At 36.5% G+C, this 21,683-nt stretch overlaps 1 long non-coding RNA gene across 1 annotated transcript in view; it reads left to right on the forward strand.

Annotated features, from left to right (window-relative positions):
• The first annotated feature begins 8,664 nt into the window (after positions 1-8,664).
• The window catches only part of LOC137646016 (uncharacterized), a 1,300,281-nt gene continuing 1,287,262 nt past the window's right edge, over positions 8,665-21,683 (forward strand). The window contains exon 1 of the long non-coding RNA XR_011045378.1: positions 8,665-9,267. This is a non-coding gene — a long non-coding RNA (uncharacterized lncRNA). The remainder of the gene's footprint in view (positions 9,268-21,683) is intronic.

Raw genomic sequence — 21,683 nt, forward strand, 5'->3', positions numbered from 1 at the left:
TTCCTGGTCTCATGGTGTACTTTTTCTATGTTTTATATAATAATGTTCTATGATAAAGTTCTATAGTGAGCTTTATTTTTTTTCCACTCTCTGGTTTCTTAAGTCTTCCAAGTTATCCTATACTTTCCGTTGTAGTGGCTTTATATTTTGTGCACATTGGATATCATTTACAAATAGGTAATCAATGTTAATTTTTCTTCTCTGGGTTTTACTTTTCCGACTATCCATCTTCATAACTTTTATCTTTTATATACCATTTGCTATTTGTTTCTCAATGAGCTTCATTTACACGACATGTTTTACTCTTTAAATACTTATCTTTTACCAGTCTAAACAATTAAGAACCATATTAACCAGATATTTGCCGCTGATTTTCTTTATCATTAATAATCCCTTTATTTAATTAAATTGTCTTCATAGGTTTTAATAGGAGACATGTCAAGACTCAGTTATAAATATAGATTTATATAACTACACAATAATAATATATACTTTTCTATGATATAAAGTGGTTCAAAAATGATTGAAATCTCAACAGTCATCCTAACTCTTACTTCAGCAACCATTTGCAATTAAGTTCATATCCCTTTTCATCTACCTATGTTCTTATCTTCATTTCCTCTTTATCCTATTTGAAACAGTGTACCCATGCCTTTAGGATTACTGATGTATTAAACAAGAGAGCAAAACTCGTAACATGTTTTTCTATAGAAACCTGACATTTTTAGTGGCACAAGATCAGCCTATTTCAGTAAGAGTATCCTACGTTCAGGGAATAAAAATATGATATGCTACTGCTTCTGGAATGAGAAGCATATACCTATTTTTGTGGTCATATTACGTTTTCTAGCGCTCGTGTCATAATCTACACTTTGTACACTACATTCTTTTAATTTTCCTTTAGTATCATATCATCCTATTTCACATATATTCAATATATTATTGATACTTCCTATAGTACTACTAACTACTTAAACTATGCCTGTTTGTTTTATATATATATATATATATATATATATATATATATATATATATATATATATATATATATATATATATATATATATATATATATATATTGTTTTCGCCTCATTGAAACCTTTAACCACTCATACCGAACTTCAGATATCTACATAAGATTCTAAGTATTTTTTGTTCGTCTGATGTTCTAAGGTAAGTAGTCTATGTAACAATGGCGCTCTGTAGGCTTATTCATTGTTTGTTACATAATAAAGTGCTGAAAAAAACAAAAATACTAAATACTAGATTTTCGATTTTTAAGAAAGAATTTGCCTAATTAGGTTGTTTGATTGATTGATTTATTGATTAGGAGTTATCTGGCATCTTGTTGAATTAGACTGGTCTAATTAATCTGATTTTACGAGGAGATTTTTAAAATTTTATAACTTTCGATGGTAAAATAAATTTACATGAAAAATTATGATTATGAAATGAATCCAAAAGACTATTTCTCCTTTTATAAATGAAGCTCATACAATCGATACTTTATTCCTGTGCAAATGCAGCCTTTCAAGAATTCCCCCAGAAACGGGAGAAATGTGAAAAGCGCAAGATTTCCTTTTGCAGTGCAAACTTACGTTCCTGATTGTGCTTGGTAGAAGAGGATGCAAACGTTCCTCTTGAAATTGAAGTGAGGACTGCAATGTTGACTTCCCAATCAACTGCCACCAAGGAAAAGTCTGACAAAAATCTAGGGCGAAATTCATTTCCTTTTCGTTATAGAGTAACTTTTTTCTTTGGATTTTAAATGATAGTTTTTTCTATTATTCTTATCTAAATATAATATGAAAACATTACCGACACTCAATATGCATTAGTATAGGATGCACAGTACTTAGGTAAAAATATATAGAAACATTAATTTGTTCATTATTTTGTCTGGCAATTACGACGCTATCTGGCCATTAATAAAGGTAAACAAAATTAGGGTTTTTTGGACGTAGCTAAACGACCAAAAATTAATACCTGATGTCGATAACACTCTCATCTATGTATCAAATCCAAACTAAAAATTATAGTTTCGAATCGTAATCACTATAAAAGCAGTTATCATATATGATTTACTTTTGGGTGTAAATAATTTCCTAGGTTAAATTAATTCCCTTATTATAATTATTATTACTAGCTAAGCTAACACCCTAGTTTTAGCAGGATGCTACAAATCCAAGTGTTCCAACAGAAAAAATAGACAAGTGTGAAAGGGAAATAAGGAAAGAAATAAACTACAAGAGAATTAATGAGCAATTGAAATGAAATATTTCAAGAACAGCAACATCATTAAAAAATATCTTTCATATATAAACTATAAAAACTTACAAAAAAAAAAGAGAAATAAGATAGAATAGTGTGCCCGAATGTACCCTCAAGCAAGAAAACTGTCTCCAATAAGATGATATACAAATGGAATCCTATATTTGTAAACTGAAGTTTGAAAGTGTAAAAATACATAGTAATAAAACTACCATGAATTGCAACGTATTGCATACTTAACACTTAGTAGAGCTAATTCTACATACTGAACCTAAATTGATATGAAATATGAACAGGAGAAATGGTAGATTCGATAAGTTACTTTCATTTCTGGGTCAAATCCAAAAGATAGTTTCGAAAATTGGTATATATAATTGTCGTGAGTAATTTCCGTTCGGTTTGTATTATCATCATGGTAAAGTAAAGTAGATTTAAATGGATAATGGTAGGTTAGCTAGAAATTTAAAAGCATGGAAAAGTCACGCTAGAAAAAATTATAACATATATACATACACACACGCAGAAATATGTATATATGTATATATATATATATATATATATATATATATATATATATATATATATATATATATATATATATAAATACAGTATATATATATATATATATGTATGTATATATACACATATATATATATATATATATATATATATACATATATATATATATATATATATATATATATATATATATATATATATATATATATATATATATATATATATATATATTCCTTTTATATATTCATTACATGCTAAAGAACTTGTGTCATCAATTATTTCAAGGAAAATCTTCTATAGTTTTCTGTATCTTGTCTTCATAGATAAAGTTGAAAGGAAAAGATGGAATTTGTTACTATGCTGCTCAATTTGTTCAATTCTTGTTGACATGTGTTTTAGTTAATAACTAATGGCTTACCACAGGGAATCTCTACAAAATACGTATTATCTCAAATAATGTCTTTATAAGGAAGAAAAGGAAACCTCTACATTCGCTTGTATCGCATAGGGGTTTCACTATAATGAATCACCTTCTATACAAAAATTATAATAGACAATATCTCTTTTATAGACATGGCTGTAGTCAATTCTTGCAGGAATTATTGATTGTAAACAGTTTCCACTCTTGTATTCTCATGGCACATATTAAACAAACCATATGTAGGATTTGGTATTTTCTGCTTGCTCTGTATGTCTGTAATACTTTAACATAGCACTTTTGAGAGCTGTGATTGTCACATCTAGTTTAGAAGGTCCAAACTTCTTTTGGGTAAAAGATTCCCATCTCGGTCTTTTGAAACATTTAAGCAAACATTCTTGCCTCAGTCTTTTGAAACAAAATATAATTTACGTTCGTCAGGGGCACAAAAGGATGTAAAAAAGAAGAAAATCTGACATTGTTGAGGCTGATTCCAACCGACGAATTAAAGAAGCGTCTGTGTATTCAACGAAAATAATTTCAAAGAGCTAGAAAACCCTCAACTTATGTTTCTCTTTCAAACCAGGAAACAAAGCCAAAGGAAATTACAAGCGTGGCCGCTCTTTCTCCTTTGATGTTCTCTTGTCACTTGCAGCAGTTAACATTTAAGGAAAAAAATAAATGAAAAATATAGGCTGTTCATATTTCGAGAGATGAATGGGATAGACATCTGTGTAGGGTAGCCTTCAGTGGTAACTTAAAAATAATGAAATGTGTTAGTTGAGCGTTTTTCTTTGTTATACTGTTCAGATAACCAACAGGCATTTAACAAGCTTCATTACTCCTTCTTCCATTCCCTGCTGTCTTTCGCAGTAAGGATTCCCACGTCTTGCCCTCGTTCCAAAGCATTCCAATTTTGGAGAAGTGTTTGATGAAGTCCTCCTTTGACGGAGTAGTGAAGGCGTCCTTGGGACTGGAAGGGTGTATTTACCTTTGATGAATACAAGATCATCCTATTTCGAAGTCCAAGAACAGGTGCGTCTTTGAAAGCACAAACATTTCTGATAATGCAACAGCTTTGTCTTCAATGAAATGTTAAACTCATTCCATGCATTGCAGCAGGAAGAGAGTTTTCAGATGTTTCGCAAGCAATTAGTGCGCGACTGCATATTGTTCCAATGTTTGCGTTTCATTATAAACTCATGTAATGATTTTAATTGCGTTCCTCGTCACATCCGGCACATACTTATGGATACTTAATTTTGTAATTAGAGCTTAGTGTAAAGCCTTGCACCTAAAACATTATGAATTATAAAAAATTACATAAGTAAAACACCCAGTTGATGTTTTCAAATGTTATGTTGATAGTTTATCTGAAAATACTTCCCAAATGAAAGTATAGTTGTCCCTTCTGTATACTTATGTTATGGATGTTTTACTGCACGGCATGGGAGTTCATCCACAATTCAGCAATTATAGGATGGATGTAACCGGGGTTTTTGTGTTTTCATTATATATATATATATATATATATATATATATATATATATATATATATATATATATATATATATGTATGTATATATATATATATATATATATATATATATATATATATATATATATATATATATATATATATATATATATGTGTGTGTGTGTGTGTGTGTATTTATGTATGTATAAATACTTATTCAGCTATACCACATTTCATATATTTGATCACATTGTAATTATCCCCCAGAATTTACATATAATGTTAAATTGTACACTGACCAATGCGATAAAAAGGTAATTGCCAGGTTTAAAATCAAGTACCTGCATACTTAGATTGTTTATGACAAACTTATATCTGCAAACAACAAAACATCGACTCTACACTATAGGAAATGAATTTATATAGATATTAATAATAATGAAAACAAATTATGTCATAAATCACTAGCAGATCATTACCGCCAGAAGAAGAATCATGGAAAGCCAAGAGATAGCATGGCTCTGTGGTAGGTCAACTTTTAAGGGGTAACTCTCTACTGTGATTTCTCTGAAATATTAAATAGCTATTGATGTGGCATTTGTTGCCATTCAATGTCCATAGTTATTCAATAATAACTATATCTTATAATCTTGAAAGGAGGAAAAATAAAGAAAAAGCAGTGTAAATGTAAATACTCAGTGTTGTCTTTCACTGATATCCAGGAAAATTACTCGAAGTCCATTCCATCTTGGATACACAAGAAGTTTGACTAAAGTCAACCCAAAGTTTTCTTGCCATTGTTTAAACTACTTATCCGAATCAGATTTCGTTCCCAAGCAAGAAGAAAGAGACTTTCCACACAAACAAAAACTTTCCCAGTTCACAAGGGGAAGGAGATGCTCCTGAGTTTGCTTCCAGAAATAATTTAGAATTGAATTTAGGTTTCCAGACATAAAAAAAAAACAAGGCAGATGTTTAGAGGTATAACAAATGTCTTTTATATTTAATATATATACATAAATACTTGATTACATAATCTTTGCTAAAAGATGAACTCTTGTTGATTTAATGTTTCCTCCAGGATTGTAAGATCTAGGAAAACATCTTTGTAAGTGATCGAAAGATACATTTTCCAACAATTAGGTAGTCAATTTACGTTCTGTAGATTAGTTTAAGGAAAAAATAAGCACGCTATATAATAACCCAAATGTCTGACTTATATATATATATATATATATATATATATATATATATATATATATATATATATATATATATATATATATTCCGGTCGTGTTGCGTGGCAAGACTTATAACTACTGGATCTCTCCCCGTCCCTCTGGTACAGGGAATAGAGAGTAGTCATACTATGGTGAGAGAGGTTGTATTTAGGGAATTGGGTGGGGGTGAAAAGGGTTGAATCTTTGTGTTTGTACGTGCGCGTGCGTGTGCATATCTGTCTAAATATTTAGCCACCATTATTGACGGGTCGCATACACTAGTACATAAATAAAGTAAAGTTAAGTAAAGTTAAAAGGTTAATAAGTAACGAGTTGGATCCTAATATTAAAAATACAATTTGTTGATAAATTTTGTAATGATCAGTGGGTTATTAAGAAAAGAGATTCTATAATAATTAGTATCTTGTTAGGAAAAGCATTCTTAGAGCTGGAAAAACCATACACACACACACACACAAAACACACACACACACACACACACACACAGCCTCACACAGCAGACTAATAATCGATTCACTATTTTTCAGTAACATTAGATTTTGAAGCAAAGCACTGCTGAACACGAAACGCGTTTCAAATATTTTGTTGCAATTTTCTTTTGACGTATATCAGGGAATGGAAATTTAGTCATTTGCAATATGCAGTAAACTACAAAGAATAAAATGGAGGTGAAAATTAGCTGCGAAAACTTTGGGAATTTTCGCGGTATTATATAATAAAAAGAAATTTTTTAACTCTGCGAGTACTGATTGCTATTAATAAATTATTGGTCAAAATGTAATTGTAATACATAACCAATGGGGAAAATATGGTAGATTGCGAATATCTTCTTAGAGATAATAGTATCAAGAACGTTTTGGTAGGTATAATAATAATAATAATAATAATAATAATAATAATAATAATAATAATAATAATAATAATAATAATAATAATAATAATAACTATTATTATTATTAAAGTCGTCTAAAGTAAAGTCCATGGCGTTTAAAAATTTGTGATTTTACTCTTCAGTTGCAAGATAAAAACTAGAAAACAATTTTTTGAACATTCCTAATATGATAACTAAATGTGACTTTTATTCATCGCCAGAATTAAGAACTACAAAGCAGAATTTTTGAAAATTTAGATATCCATTCATGCTACTTGCTGTATACAGAAAACGGAAGTTATCTAATAAGGCCTATATGAAAAGGATATAAATTAAATAGATGGAAACTCTTATTCCATGAAGGTAATATTGAAGATTAACTAAAGAGACCCTTTAGCTATGGCAAGCAGCTCTTCTAGGAGAAACACACTCCAAAATCAACCCATTGTTCTCTAGTCTTGGGTAGTGCCATAGCCTCTGTACCATGGTCTTCTACTGCCTTGGGTTAGAGATCTCTTGCTTGAGGGTACACTCGAGCATATTCTGTTATCTTATTTGTCTTCCTCTTGTTTTGTTGAAGATTTTGTATTTGTATTATAGATATTTATTTTAAAGTTGCTACTCTTCTTAAAATATTTAATTTCCTTTTTTTCCTATCCTCACTGGGCTATTTTCCCTGTTGAAGCCCCTGTGCTCATAGCATCCTGCTTTTCCAACTAGCGTTGTAGTGAAAAGGAAAACAAGCACCACATCACATGAGTACCCGAGGCACCCAATGTAAAGCATATGCTAATAGTAGTCTGGAGGTAGCGTCCTTTCCTGGTGATTGCCAGACTGTAGTTCGAGTCCCGCTCAGACGCATTCGTTCCTTTGGTCGCTGCATTCTCACTATCCTTGTGAGCTAAGGATGGGGGTTTGGGGGAGCCTATAGGTCTATACCTACTGCCTGGCCCTCCTTAGTCCTAGTTTGGGTGGAGAGGGGGCTTGGGCGCTGATCATGTGTAATATGGTCAGTCTGTAGGGCATTGTCCTGCTTGATAGGGCAATGTCACTGTTCCTTGCTTCTGCCATTCATGAGCGGCCTTTAAACTAAAATTAATTCGTCCTGTTTTTTTCCCCCAGTAATTATGTTATCAGATAACGTATATCACCTGGTTTTGTATCTTAAGTAACCACTGCGTTTTCTGGAGTAACCGCTGAACTTACTGAGGGTTTTGGTAAACAATGGTCTGTAAAGTAACCAGGGAAATCAGCTGATTTGTCATTGCACTTTATTAAGGGAGGGAAATTAAATGGCCTGTACGCTAATCCTTTAATAGGTCCATAAGAGCATAGTTTTCTCATTTGATAAATGATCATTAGTTGTTTTACCCCTTTAAATCATAGCACACGGATTTCAAAGCTATAGCTAGTATTTTGAAATTGATAATAATTGACTTAATTGTAGCAATTTACCTAACAGGCTATCCTTACAGCTACATTATTCTAATTTTTCAAATATATATATATATATATATATATATATATATATATATATATATATATATATATATATATATATATATATATATATATCACTATTTAAATTTATTATAAATCGTAATATTACAGTTTCAGTCAGTACCGGTTAATTTTTTTACCACGTTGGTAATAACTTCTCAAGATGATTATTACGGGAAACTTGCTCATATCTATCGGAAATTAATGCCTTTAAATATTGCTACAATAAACATCTTTCTAAGCCCCAATGTTTTGTGGGTAAAATCCCTGATAGTCTTTTTTTTCTTTGATGCATTGTTGTTAAAAATATATGATCGTTTCCTTTCTTTTCGTTCTTATTGCGCTAAAGCGAGGGTATGAAAAAAAGTCTGAAATCTGATTTGTTCATTCGTTCGAAAATTATCCAGTTTACTGGGATATAATCTAATTTTAAGTTCATCAGACAAATTTCAAAGAGCTATAGCCTATAGTGGAACTTCTGAGCGAATGTATAGGTTTCTTCGTGAACGTTCAGTGCTGCCTACAACTACAAGTGTGAAGTGTCGTAGGTGTTACTCTGCACCAGTTTTTCGGGAAGGACATCGGTGGTATTCTAGGCTAATCGCTTCGTACTAATCCCGAAATTTATGGAAAGATGGCGATTTAATTACGTTGTGGGCGATTATAAAAAATAAACTGCTTCATGGCTTCATCATTCCTATGAAAATTAATTTTGTTTGTAAACCTTAGCTGCGCAAGTGTTAGGCCATCGTTTTGTCAACAAGGAGCTGAAAATACTTCCGAAGCTCCGACAGAATTTGCTTCAGTTCATATTCATCCATAGATATCCAGAGGAGCTGCTTCACCCTTTCCTTGTATCACCGCTAGTGGTCTTTACTCTCCCTAATAAAACTGTGTTTCTGTTCATGTACACAAATCTGAGGAGATTAATCACAGCTTTCTGGATCAGCAATTGAATATTACATTCAAGGTAAGTGAGGTGACTACCCAATATATGTATCTGTTTTCCAATATGTACCAGCGTCATGAGCGAGGTTAGGGAAATGGGTGAGAGCCTTTAGGCGGCGATCGCCGCCTAGTGGGAAGACAGGCTCCCAAGTCATGCTAAGTTAATTTGGACAGGGTAGAACGTAGACCGTTTCTTTTATTGTACTGTTATGTGCTTCCCCTCACCGAGAGAGTAACGTTATTGCATGAGAGGTTAGGGAAGGGAGGGAGAAGGGATTGCACCCACAACTAAGGAAGGAGGATCCAGCCCTAACATTAGGTTAGGTGGGTTTAGTTTGAATAGAAAGCTCCCCTTATTTGACTAGTTTTGTAAATTGCCTGACCCAAAACTCGAATTTACAATGTGAACCTCAATTTTAGGTGGCTTCTATTTCTCTGGGACTACTTTTATCCAACAGAAATGAAGGTTAATTCCTTCTAAATTTGGTTTTGGTAAAACTGTGATTTTGCTTTTTAAAGCAATCATTATTTTTATTGCGTAATCAACTAACAAAGATTTTGATGTGGTATTTCTATATAATAGCTCCTCCAGCAAGTTATCACTAAAAAGAAGGAAGTCCAAGGGTTCGTTTGATATAAAAATCTAAACGTTGCTAGGTCTAGAATTGGTTTAAAAATCAAAGTTAAATTCCTCCCCCCCCCCTGAAAAAATTAAGTCCCTCGAGTTCATAACTCGCTCAAATTCCTCTTCAGATTGAGCTCTCGTTTGTTCGTTTGTACATTAATAACATAGATTATGTCATTATTACATCATCAACTGTATTCTGTGTAGCAAGACGTCACCCAAATGTCAAAAGTTTTTAACCAGTGATGATTATCCACATTTTACTTGGGACTAGCATTTTAACAAAACTAGAATCACATGACTTGAATACCCAATCGGGTGACAGTTTTACTAGGAAACTGAACACTTTTCGACACTTTTAACAATTTCCATGGTGGCCTGTGAACCTTCAACCTCTGGTGGCGTTTCCTTTCACCATCTACTTTGACATCAATTTCTTTGGATTTTCTCGCAGTTCTTGTCTTAATTGTTATTATAAAGATTTTGGGTTAATGTCTAGGAGAGGGCCGCATGAAGATATCACTGATATTCAATTTATTTTTACTAGAATATGTAGGAATGTATGTATATAATGGTATACCAGTGAGATAATTTAGTAAAAATCAATAATAGTCGAAATATCGACGATCAAACTCATGCTACTCTTGTCTTCCTCCCAGATTTTTCTAAGTCTGTTGTTATTGTTGACTGTGTCTTATTTTTGTTCAAATGAGCCCTGTAACCACTATAATCCGCAGACAAACTAGTCCACTATGACGTCTTCACGTTTGGCCAATCACAGTGCGACAATACATTTTCTTTCCCAATGACGTCTTCACGTTTGGCCAATCACAGTGCGACAATACATTTTCTTACCCATCACAGTGCGACAATACATTTTCTTACCCAGCCATTTTATTTCGTTCCTAGACATGGAGGCCGTAGCAAGCACGTCATCTGATCTTGCACTAGAAATTGAAATTCCCGTTTCTTGTGCCGACTGTTTCTTAAGTTACGGTGAATTTGTTTTAGCCTATTTGGGGAAAATCGAAAAACTTGTGGATTTGTGCCAGAGACACAATTTAATTTTACAAATTAAAAATTGTCCTGCATGTCAGGGAACCTTGCAACGGCTTCACGTTTTCCTCAAAGCAGCAGCACATCTTTATCAACCAACAGGTTAAGGTAAGCTTCATTAATTTATGGAGTATATTATAATGGTGATAGTATAACGATGTATACAGCAGTACCATCACTTTGGATTTGGTTTGATGGATGTGTTGGGTAGTGTCCTTAAGGGGGGGGGTGTCGCAGGGGGGTGGAGCCCCCCCCCCCCCCGGTAGGGGTACAGGGCTATTAGGCTAGGTTAGGTGGGTGTATTAGGTTCGGTGGTGCCCTGAAAATCACAGTGGCCTTAAGGGGGGTCGCAGGGGGGGCGAGGCCCCCCCCCACCCCGGGTAGGCCTAGGTAGGGGTACAGGCCCCCCAGGGTAGGTTGGTTGGTTGTATTAGGTTCGGTAGTGCCCCGAAAAATCACTTTTCTCATCCTCCCCCCACCCAAAAACCCCGCTTCCCACTGGGGTCCCCCATAATTGTAATAGTAGGTTTATGCTTACATTTTGTGTGTAAGAGTTAAGTCTTAGTTTCTTTTTTATTCATTTCCTCATGTTTCTATGCAGTGTGCAACAATAATCTGTTTGTTTTTTGCCGTTTTTCGTCGTTAATAATTGAAAAACGGGTACGGCCTTCTCCTAGACATTTACCAGATTTTGTTTTGCATTATTGTGGTAACATCGAAAGAATAATAAAGTATAGCCAAGATTACGGTGTTATTAAAAGTGAAAGTGACACTATTTGCCCACATGTGGTTCTAAGAGCCAACTTAATATTAACAGAAAAGCATTTCGGTGTGACAGAAGGTATGTTGTATTAAAAACAAGAAGAAAGTGAAAAAGGTAGTTTTTACATATCCATTTTTAAGGGAACTTTGTTTGAAAAGTCTCATTTAGATATAGAATTTAATGTGTTACTTGTATATAATTATATTGGTGTTGAATTTAGTTGTAAATTTGTTGAAAATTAATTAAGGATTTCTCACTAAACTATGATTGGCGCTCATTCATTCGTGAGGTTATTGTGCATTGGGTATTGAGTGGGAAAGGTGCAGCTCACTTTTACTATCTGATCTAAGTAAGTATGCAAAGGGTTTTAGGCTATCCTTTATTTAATATGGCTGTGTAAGGGGGGATTGCAGAGGGGCTCCCACTAGGCAAGGATGCGTCTAATAGGTTAGGTTAGGTAGTTTGTTTAGGTTAGCGGGTAGCCTTGATTATTACTAATTCTACATGTCATTATTCGTATACTAAAACAGATTCTTTAATTCATTCCCCACCCAAAAACCCTGGTTTCCAACTTGGGGTCACCCAAGATTGTAAAAGTTAACAAATGGTGTAAAAATACTGTCCCTCCTCAAAAAAGAAGAAAAAAGCTAATTTTTAGATAAAGCACTAAGTAATTCATTCCCCCCTCAAAAAAAAAAAAAAAAAAAAAATAATAGTGGCGGAGCTATTATATACAATTACCTTTGATATTGCTACAGTACTAAATGAACTCTTCTACCTTTTCAAGTACATTGTTTTCCTTTTCTGAAATCCCATTGAATCTGTATCGAAATATTGGACAGACAAATATACATTGAAATATAACTTACTGGATAGATTTCAACAAACTCTCCCTAACCTGACTGGCAAATATTAAGACAAAAAGGCCTTCATATATCATAATACGTAATCATGTCCTTTCAACTTTCTTCTAGGCGAATCTCTATTTACATGTAACTTTTGTCACATACAAATATTTTTCACCTTAAAATATTTACTCAATTTCCATTTTCAATTAGCATTAGATTCTGGCCATCATTTGCAGTCCCAGACATATTTTCATGGCTTTAGAACCAAATTTTACTAGGGAAACAAACCCAGGAATACGACCTAACCTAAGTATTCCTACCTAACCTAACTTCTTAGGGTGCCTTGTCCTTACCTACCTCACCTACCAAGGTGGTGGCTACTGGCACCTGAGACTGTAGGATGCCATATCCACCCTTAACCTAAAGTGTCTTACTTTGTTTGATTCCGGGGTTATTCACTGCAGTCTGATGGGCTCAGTTGTGGTAGAAAAAGTGAATGAAAGTGGCTATTTTCCATGGCTCAAAACTACCTTTTCTAAAGAAAAAAGCTCCTTTGTAGTCGGGAACAGTATGAACAATGGCAACATTTCTTTGTTTTTAAAATACAAAATTCCTTGCGGTACCTCCAAATTTGATGTTTTTTTCTTAACACAGTAACTACCATAGTTTTGGTGCTTAACAAAATTTATGAATAACAATCACTTGTCATTTGCTTTTTAGTTATTAAAAGAATTGACTGTTTCATAGGAATGCTCTCAACAGGGGTACAGGAATGCCCTATCAGTATGAGAGCCTCGAAAGAACTGTGTAAAATTGAAAAAAAATAGAGCCTGTATTTCTATGGAAATAGGCAATTCACCAAAACAATGTTTCATACTTATAAAGGCGCTAATTGGTCATTCCGATGATAACTGCAGTAGTGATCTATTTCTAATGAGAAATAGAAGGGTAATAAGTTTGTTCCTCTCTGTAATGCAAGCCTTCGACCTTTAGTGAAGCGGGAAAATTGTCGTTAGACTTTTCAATCACGTAAACACAGCTGGCTACTGGGTGGTGGGGAAATCCTGCTCACCTGATAGGTAGTGCTATCTTCACTATTCATACATTCCCGATTATGGCTCCCAATGCTGATTTTTTGTTCCCGATGCTGAGTTTTTGCTCCTGATGCTGATTATTTGTTCCATCGTAAAAAAATTGCTGATTTTCCCCCATTATGTCGGATTAGGGGGCCAAGCCCGACGATTGAAGTCGCAGGCCGAAAATCTGAAATCATAGGGGACCATGCTACGATAAATGGCAGTTGCCCCAGCCATTTAGCACGGCGCTGAATGGTCGTCCCTGTTCGGGCCACGAGGCTCGCCCCGATTCCTGCCATTTGTACCAACCTCACCGACGTGACAAAAAAACCCATTTAATATTTGGCCATTACACCTTCGATAATCGTTATAGGTTGCCAACTACCAATTGGGAGCAAAATTGTGAATTTGTGAACCCAGCATTAGACTTCTGCTACCAGGAAGTACAGATGCACATCTCGGTGTTCCTATTTTAAAGATTTCTAATCGGTCTGCCTTTCCTTTTCGGTTTGTGTATTCTTTGTTTGCTTGATGATGTTGGTTCCTTGGTTGGCCATGTGGTAGTGTCCTGGCAAACCTGGTAAAGGGTGTGGCTGGTACTTGAATAACCTGGAAGTCAACCCTCAAAAACTTTGCAGCTGTTTCAGGGTACATGACTGTTTGAAAGACTCCTCCTGTCTTGAGTGTGGAGAGTGACCTCTGGTGCATTGATATGAGTTCATGAAAGAGAGGAAGAGAAAGTGTAAGATTGATTCTTCAGACTCTATCAACATGGGTACTCACCCAAGGAGATTCCCAAGAAGGTCTCCAGCTCCTTCATCCCTCCTTCTGGAAAGACTGCTGCACATTCTTCTCTGTCTGAGGCTGTGTCCGTCAATTGGAGTTCTTTGAGTGAGACAAAGTATTGCTTTCCTCTAGTGAAAGTAATACTCCCCTGCCTCTCGTCCAAACTTCTCCCTCTGCCGCATTTAGTGATGATCCTCACAAGGACCTGGACCTGGGTGTGCTGTGGCCAGCCCTTAGAATCGAGGGTGTCCCTTCATCAGAGAAACTAACGGAGGTTCTGGCAGCCGTTAGATCTCAGCAGTCTTCCTGCCTAGTTTCTGTTCTCATCCCGCCTGCTGAGGAGATAAGAGGTGATGCCCTTGGATGTGTCCTTGATTGCAGATGGCCTGTCTGTGCTACCAAAACATTATCAACCTCGGTGAAGGCAATGCATGGTTACTCCCCATGGCCTGCTTAATCTGTTCCTGCACCATGTTCTTCCCCTGCTGAAGTGCTGCTTGCTGCTATGAAGAAGAGCAGATCTTTGACCCACAGGGTGACTGATCTTGAGAAGTCTTTTGAGTCTACACCAGGTTCTAATGCATGGTTTTATCAGAGGAGTACTATTGTACCAAAACATTCATCCTGAAAAAGCATCTAGGTACAAGGTTAAAGGGTCAAGTGACAAGTCTCACAAGAGGCCTGCTACAGTTGCTACTGGTTAGGATGATGAGCTACACTCTAGTCCATCTTCTGCCCATGGACGTTCCATCACCATGAAGAGAGCTACCTTGAAGGCCTCTGATATTGATAGTTTTCTACAACAATGCGAACACTGAACACCTTTCAAACATGTACTCTCCAAGAGGCTGGCCATCCTATGTACTCATCACTTCCACGAACTGATAAGTTATGTAAAGGCAATTGTAAGTATGAATAACCATGCACATAATCACTGAAGTGTCAGAGGTCGCCGGACAAGACAAAACCAAGATACTTGTAAACCTCTCCACAATCGCCTCCTAAGACTAGAGATGGGAAGAGATCAGATCTTGTGCCCCCACAACCACAATCATTTTCATTGCCAGGAGCACGTGCTCATGTACAAACTCATCCTCTTAAGGACTATCTTATGACCGTACCCCTTCGGTATTGACAGCACCAGAGAGACCAGCTAAGAATGCCAAGTCTTCTCCTTTGGCTAAGGGCCAACGATCTCCTACACATGCATGAACACTGGCATGGACACGGCATGGACACAATCACCATGTGGTAGGTCAACATGACTATGATCACCATGCTCCAAGGCTATGGCATGAGCAAGTTCACCAACAAGCAAACTCTCTCTCTCTCTCTCTCTCTCTCTCTCTCTCTCTCTCTCTCTCTCTCTCTCTCTCTCTCTCTCTCTCTCTCTCGTTCTTGGTCAAAAGTACACCCAATCACATTCGCCTTCTAAAATGAAAACAAATGAGTGCTGAAGCTCATCATCTCACGAACATTGGAGCTTGATATAGATGCAATCACAATCCCCAAGAACTAAGGCAGCTTACACTTGGGATTCCACACTCATGCTTCTTGCATGAAAAGAGGAAACTTCGCAGATTGGATGATTTATCTCCCCCGAAAGATACCCCAGGAGAAGGTTCCCCAGTAAAAAGAGCAATAACCAATTGGATCAGAAGTTACAGTGTAGCAAAAGGACACCAAAGCCTTCATTTTCAGGGATCAGAGTTCAAATACATTTATATCACTTGTTTGCTCACATCATGTAAAGTCCAAGCCTAAGCCTGGCTCTAAGGCTCCGAGATGCGTCTCGGTCCTGGGATACGTCTTTCTGATGAGATTGGTCACTCTTGTGATACCTCCTTGCACGGAGAGGATTCATTCAGGTGGGACTCTCCCTCAAATAGATGTAAAGAGAAAAATCAGGCGACATCATTCTAGGATGAATTTATGATACTCATTGGAGCAAATAGAGCTGTCTTCTTGCAGAGGAATTTCCTGTTGAAGCCCTTTCTCGAAGGGAAGGTACTCTGAATGATGAGATTGCTCAATGTCTTGCTCCCCCTTTCACATGTAGAGTTTGGGACAACTAGCATCTCCTTGACTTCAGAGGACAGGTAAGAGAAAGGCAGTAAGGCTGCCGAGACATCTTGTAAGTCCATGATCCCTCCTTCCCCTTTGAAGTATAGCCATGCTCAGGCCTTGGCCCAGAGATGTCACACTCCAAAGATGGGGAGAAGTCATCACACTCCTGTTGAACCCTTGATTCGAGTTAGAGGAGAGGTATCTTTGGCTAGGGAAGGTTCTCTTCCTCTTGACGCTAGCTCTCCAGGCAGAGATGGGATACACGAAGTCTGAATCAACCTTCCTCAAAGTTCAAATCCTTATCAGGGAGTTGAACAAACTTGGAGCGGCACCCATAGAACCCATCAAGATGGGATGATGGCTATTAATTGTTGCCCCGGCATGGATAGTTGGGTGATAAGTCCTACGGGAGGGATACTGCCTTCCTTTCATCGGCTCTTGTCCTCCCATTACTCGTTCTATGTTGATGTTTCTTATGTATCCTCCTGATACTCCACAAACTGCGATGGAGAAAAAAAAAAAAACATTAGAAGTTGTCCAAGATGGACATCCTAGTTTCTACAACAGTCTGTTTATTGTGGAGAAATTGATGGGTGGAGACCCATCATCGATCTCTCTTCCCTGAAAAAATTTGTTCTACAAACTTAATTTAAAATAGTGAGTCTTGTGCCCAAGAGATAGATTGAGTATATAAGAATGCAGATAGATATGGCAGCAGTGAGTGTCTTCCCATCAGATGGTCAATCAATAGACTCACAGTGGTGGCACAACTGTTCCTGATCACTCAAAATGACTTGCAAGGTAGTGGCAACATCTTCAAGGACATCTTTTGCCATTAGAGAAGCTCTGCCCTCCTGATGGTTTCCACCAGAGATGGTTTCAATGGTGGCTGGGGGACACTGGTCAGCAGTTTCCCATTGTCCACACCTTCAGGTTCCAATGGTGGCTGTATGACGAAAACCTCACAAGGGGAGTTCCACTCGACTTTCCTCTCCAGAGAGGCTGCTGTTTATAGGCAGATCAGAGAAGTGGGGTGCACACCTGAGGAACAAGACTGTGGTTCAAAGTCGAAAGGAACCTGCATATTAACCTGCTGGAAATACAAGCTGCTCTGCTAGCCATGCAGGTTTCCAGCTGAGTATGATAGGGTACTCAATAGCGTTGATGAGCGTCAATGCTACAGTAGTGGCTTGCATTAACAAGCAAGGAGTGATATTCCCAATCTCTTTGTAAATTAGCAAATGAGGCTCACACTTGAGCGTATGACAATGCAGTAGAGCAATCAGCAATGTGGATGATCCTGGACCTCTCAGAGAGGCTGTTGCTACAGGATCAAAATTGGATTCTCCCACTTTGTCATGATGTGGAGATAGTGATAAACTGCAAGAAATCAAATCTCATACCAAAGTACTTGGACCTACTGTTAGACACGGCAACAGCGAGTCTTTCCATTGAATGATTGCATGGACAAGCTCAAGGAGGTTGTGCAACTGTTCTTTATGGGTGCCTCCACTAGAGATCTCTTCAGTGGTATTTGAAAGATCACTGGTCACCCAGCAGGGATCCCCCGTTCCATCCTAGTCCACTTTAACACGAGGTTCAGACCCAATTTACCTGGTGGTTAAAAGAGGACAACCTTAGCAAGAAAGTACCAATATACTAGTCTCGTCTGGACATACATCTGTTCTCGGATGCATCGTAGGAGGGATGTGCACACACCTAAATTATTTAGTTTTCTCAGGTGTTTGGTTAGAAGAAAATACATCTGCATATAAATGTCCTTGAAATGCATCTGCACATAAATTTACTTGATATGAAAGTCACCTTCTGGAGCTGCAAGTATTCCAAGGATGTTAGATGATGCACTTGAGTGTTGATGATTAACAACACTACTGTAGTAGCCTATTTCTTGCGGCAGATTTGCAAGTTGATGAAGTGGATGCATGTCTGGGTGACGTTCCACACTGTAGAGTTGTCAGCTAGGTACATTCTAGGGAAGATGAATATTCTAGCCAACACACTCGTTCGTTAGGGACAGGTTGTATGGTCGGAGTGCTCCCTACATCTTTGTGCAGCAGAGAAGCTTCTTACGTCAGGGGATTCTCCGGGAATTGACTTGTTTGTCCATCAGTTAAATAGGAAGCTCCCCGTGTTTTGTTCCCCCTTTCCAGACCCATGGGCCATGTTAGAAGATGCCTTCCAATGATCATCGGATCACCTGCATGCGTATGTCATTCCTCCGTTCAGCCTGGTCCCGGCCACCCGAGTTCAACCAGATCCATTTGAGCCGGCCGAGAATGTTGAATTGAGAGCATGTTAGTGTCAACAAGCTTTTAAAGATGAGCGGTCCGTTCAGCGAGGCACCGTTAGTTTTAACCCTGGATAGGTACGATGGGTCGTTTGCGACCCCGAGCGTCAAAAAAAAACAGGTTTTTCTCACGTGACTCACCCCCGTGACTGAATTTGTGGGTGATCGACCTGCAGGAGGTGTCTCCCCTACACGCTCTAGTAGTGTCCAGATGTGCATTGCTGTAGCTGTACTCCTTCCCCGATTTCTGAGACGCGTCGGGGTCGTTCGCGTCCGAGTTTACCCTTCTAAGGTAGTTTGCATAATTATCAAAGTTATTACGTATTATGAAATTGTCGTAGAATGGTGCAACTTGTATAGGTTATCAGTTGTGGAAAGTCTTGGTGGATTGTTTGGCTCCATGTGCATGTTTTTTTTTTTAGTTAAAATGTCGTTCATCACCACGAGGACCATTTTACCGCGAGTGCCCCTTTTTCATTTTTTTTCATTTTTTTGCCAAGTCATTTTTCCGTAAGATATTGCCAAATAGTGTCGTAAAACTTTTGCTTGTTTAGTGTTGGAAAGTGTGTCTAGATGATCTGGCTACCCATGCATGACTCTGTTTTTGTCAGATACGACGTAGTTATTGGTATATTGGGTATTTAACTGCGGTTACCAATTTCTGTTTTTTTTTTCAATATTTGTAAAAATTACTACATAGTAAGGAATTGCCGTATATTATTCATTTTTTTTTCATGTTTATGTGTTAGAAAGTGTGCCTTGATGGTTGGGCTAACACGTGCATGTCTTTTTTTTTATCTGAGATGTCGTATATTAGAATGTCGGGCATTTTACCGCGAGTGTCCCTTTTTAATTTTTTTTCATTTTTTTGCCAAGTCATTTTTCCGTAAGATATTGCCAAATAGTGTCGTAAAACTTTTGCTTTTTTTAGTGTTGGAAAGTGTGTCTAGATGATCTGGCTACCCATGCGTGATTTTGTTTTTGTCAGATACGACGTAGTTATTGGTATATTGGGTATTTAACTGCGGTTGCCAATTTCTGTTTTTTTTTTCAATATTTGTAAAAATTTACTACGTAGTAAGGAATTGCCGTATATTATTGATTTTTTTTTTCATGTTTATGTGTTAGAAAGTGTGCCTTGATGGTTGGGCTAACACGTGCATGTCTTTTTTTTTTATCTGAGATGCCGTATATTAGAATGTTGGGCATTTTTCCGCGAGTGCCCCTTATTATTTGTTTTGCATTTTTTTGCTTAGTCATGTTACCGTAAGGAATTGGCAAGTAGTGTCGCAAAACTTATATTTTTATAGTGTTGAAAAGTGTTTCTAGATGATCTGGCTACCCATGCCTATTTTTTTTTTAGCCAGATATGGCGTATATATAAGTATGTGTTCGATTTTCCTGTGATTGCCATTTTTTCGTTTTTTCCCATTTCTTTCAAAATTACTACGTACTAAGGAACTATCACAGAGTAATATTTCATTTATATGTTTATTTGTCGGAAAATATGCCTTGATGGTTTGCCTAGCACGTGGCTGAAATTTTTTTTTTCTGAAATGCCGTATATTAGAATGGCCATTTTTCCACGAGTGCCCCTTTTTATTTGTTTTGCATTTTTTTGCTTAGTCATGTTACCGTAAGGAATTGGCAAGTAGTGTCGCAAAACTTATAATTTTATAGTGTTGGAAAGTGTTTCTAGATGATCTGGCTACCCATGCCTATCTTCTTTTTTTAGCCAGATATGGCGTATATATAGGTATGTGTTCGATTTTCCTGTGATTGCCATTTTTTCGTTTTTTCCCATTTCTTTCAAAATTACTACATACTAAGGAACTATCACAGAGTAATTATTCATTTAGATGTTTATTTGTCGGAAAATGTGCCTTGATGGTTTGCCTAGCACGTGGCTGAATTTTTTTTTTCTGAAATGCCGTATATTAGAATGTTAGCCATTTTTCCGCGAGTGCCCCTTTTTATTTGTTTTGCATTTTTTTGCTTAGTCATGTTACCGTAAGGAATTGGCAAGTAGTGTCGCAAAACTTATATTTTTATAGTGTTGGAAAGTGTTTCTAGATGATCTGGCTACCCATGCCTATCTTTTTTTTAGCCAGATATGGCGTATATATAGGTATGTGTTCGATTTTCCGGTGATTGCCATTTTTTCGTTTTTTCCCAATTCTTTCAAAATTACTACGTACTAAGGAACTATCACAGAGTAATGATTCCTCTAGATGTTTATTTGTCGGAAAATTTTGTTTACTTTTTTTTTGATTGAATATCATCAAATTTTTTTAGCTAAAATATTGTTTTACATTTTTTTTTTTCGATTTTATTTCCCTTCAAAAAATTTTTTTTGGGTCAGAATTTTAATTTTATAGTCGTAAAATAATCGACAATTATCCAGCAACCCACCATACAATTTTTATGCATATCCAATAATAATTAGATTAGTAAATAACACCTTGAAATTGACATACCCTTCCTACATTTCAAGTGGCAGATTAGGGAGTCTGAGTCAGTGTGGTTGGCGGCCATTTTGTGGACATATCCGAAGCGTAAGCTGCCCTATCTATATATATTCTTGTTCCCTATAGAATTTGTGATATTTTGGTATATTTTTACCTGCATAAATATCATATTATATATTAAATATATGTATTTTTTTACGGAATTTCTAAGTACTCAAAAAATTACCTTTAGATATGGCCCCTGATATAAATGTAATTTACAAAATAATGAAGATTTTTTTACATATTTCTATTTTAGGATAACATATGTTTATTCCCTAAAAAAATTAGCCACTTCCTATTTCATTTGGGTACCCAAAAAAATTCATGAAATTTGGACAAATTTTTTTGGCCAAAAAAAGTTACCCTTTTTTTCTCATTTCAGATCTTCACCTCCATGGG

The sequence above is a fragment of the Palaemon carinicauda genome, chromosome 8 (assembly GCF_036898095.1).
Source record: "Palaemon carinicauda isolate YSFRI2023 chromosome 8, ASM3689809v2, whole genome shotgun sequence".
In the NCBI taxonomy this organism is placed as follows: domain Eukaryota; kingdom Metazoa; phylum Arthropoda; class Malacostraca; order Decapoda; family Palaemonidae; genus Palaemon; species Palaemon carinicauda.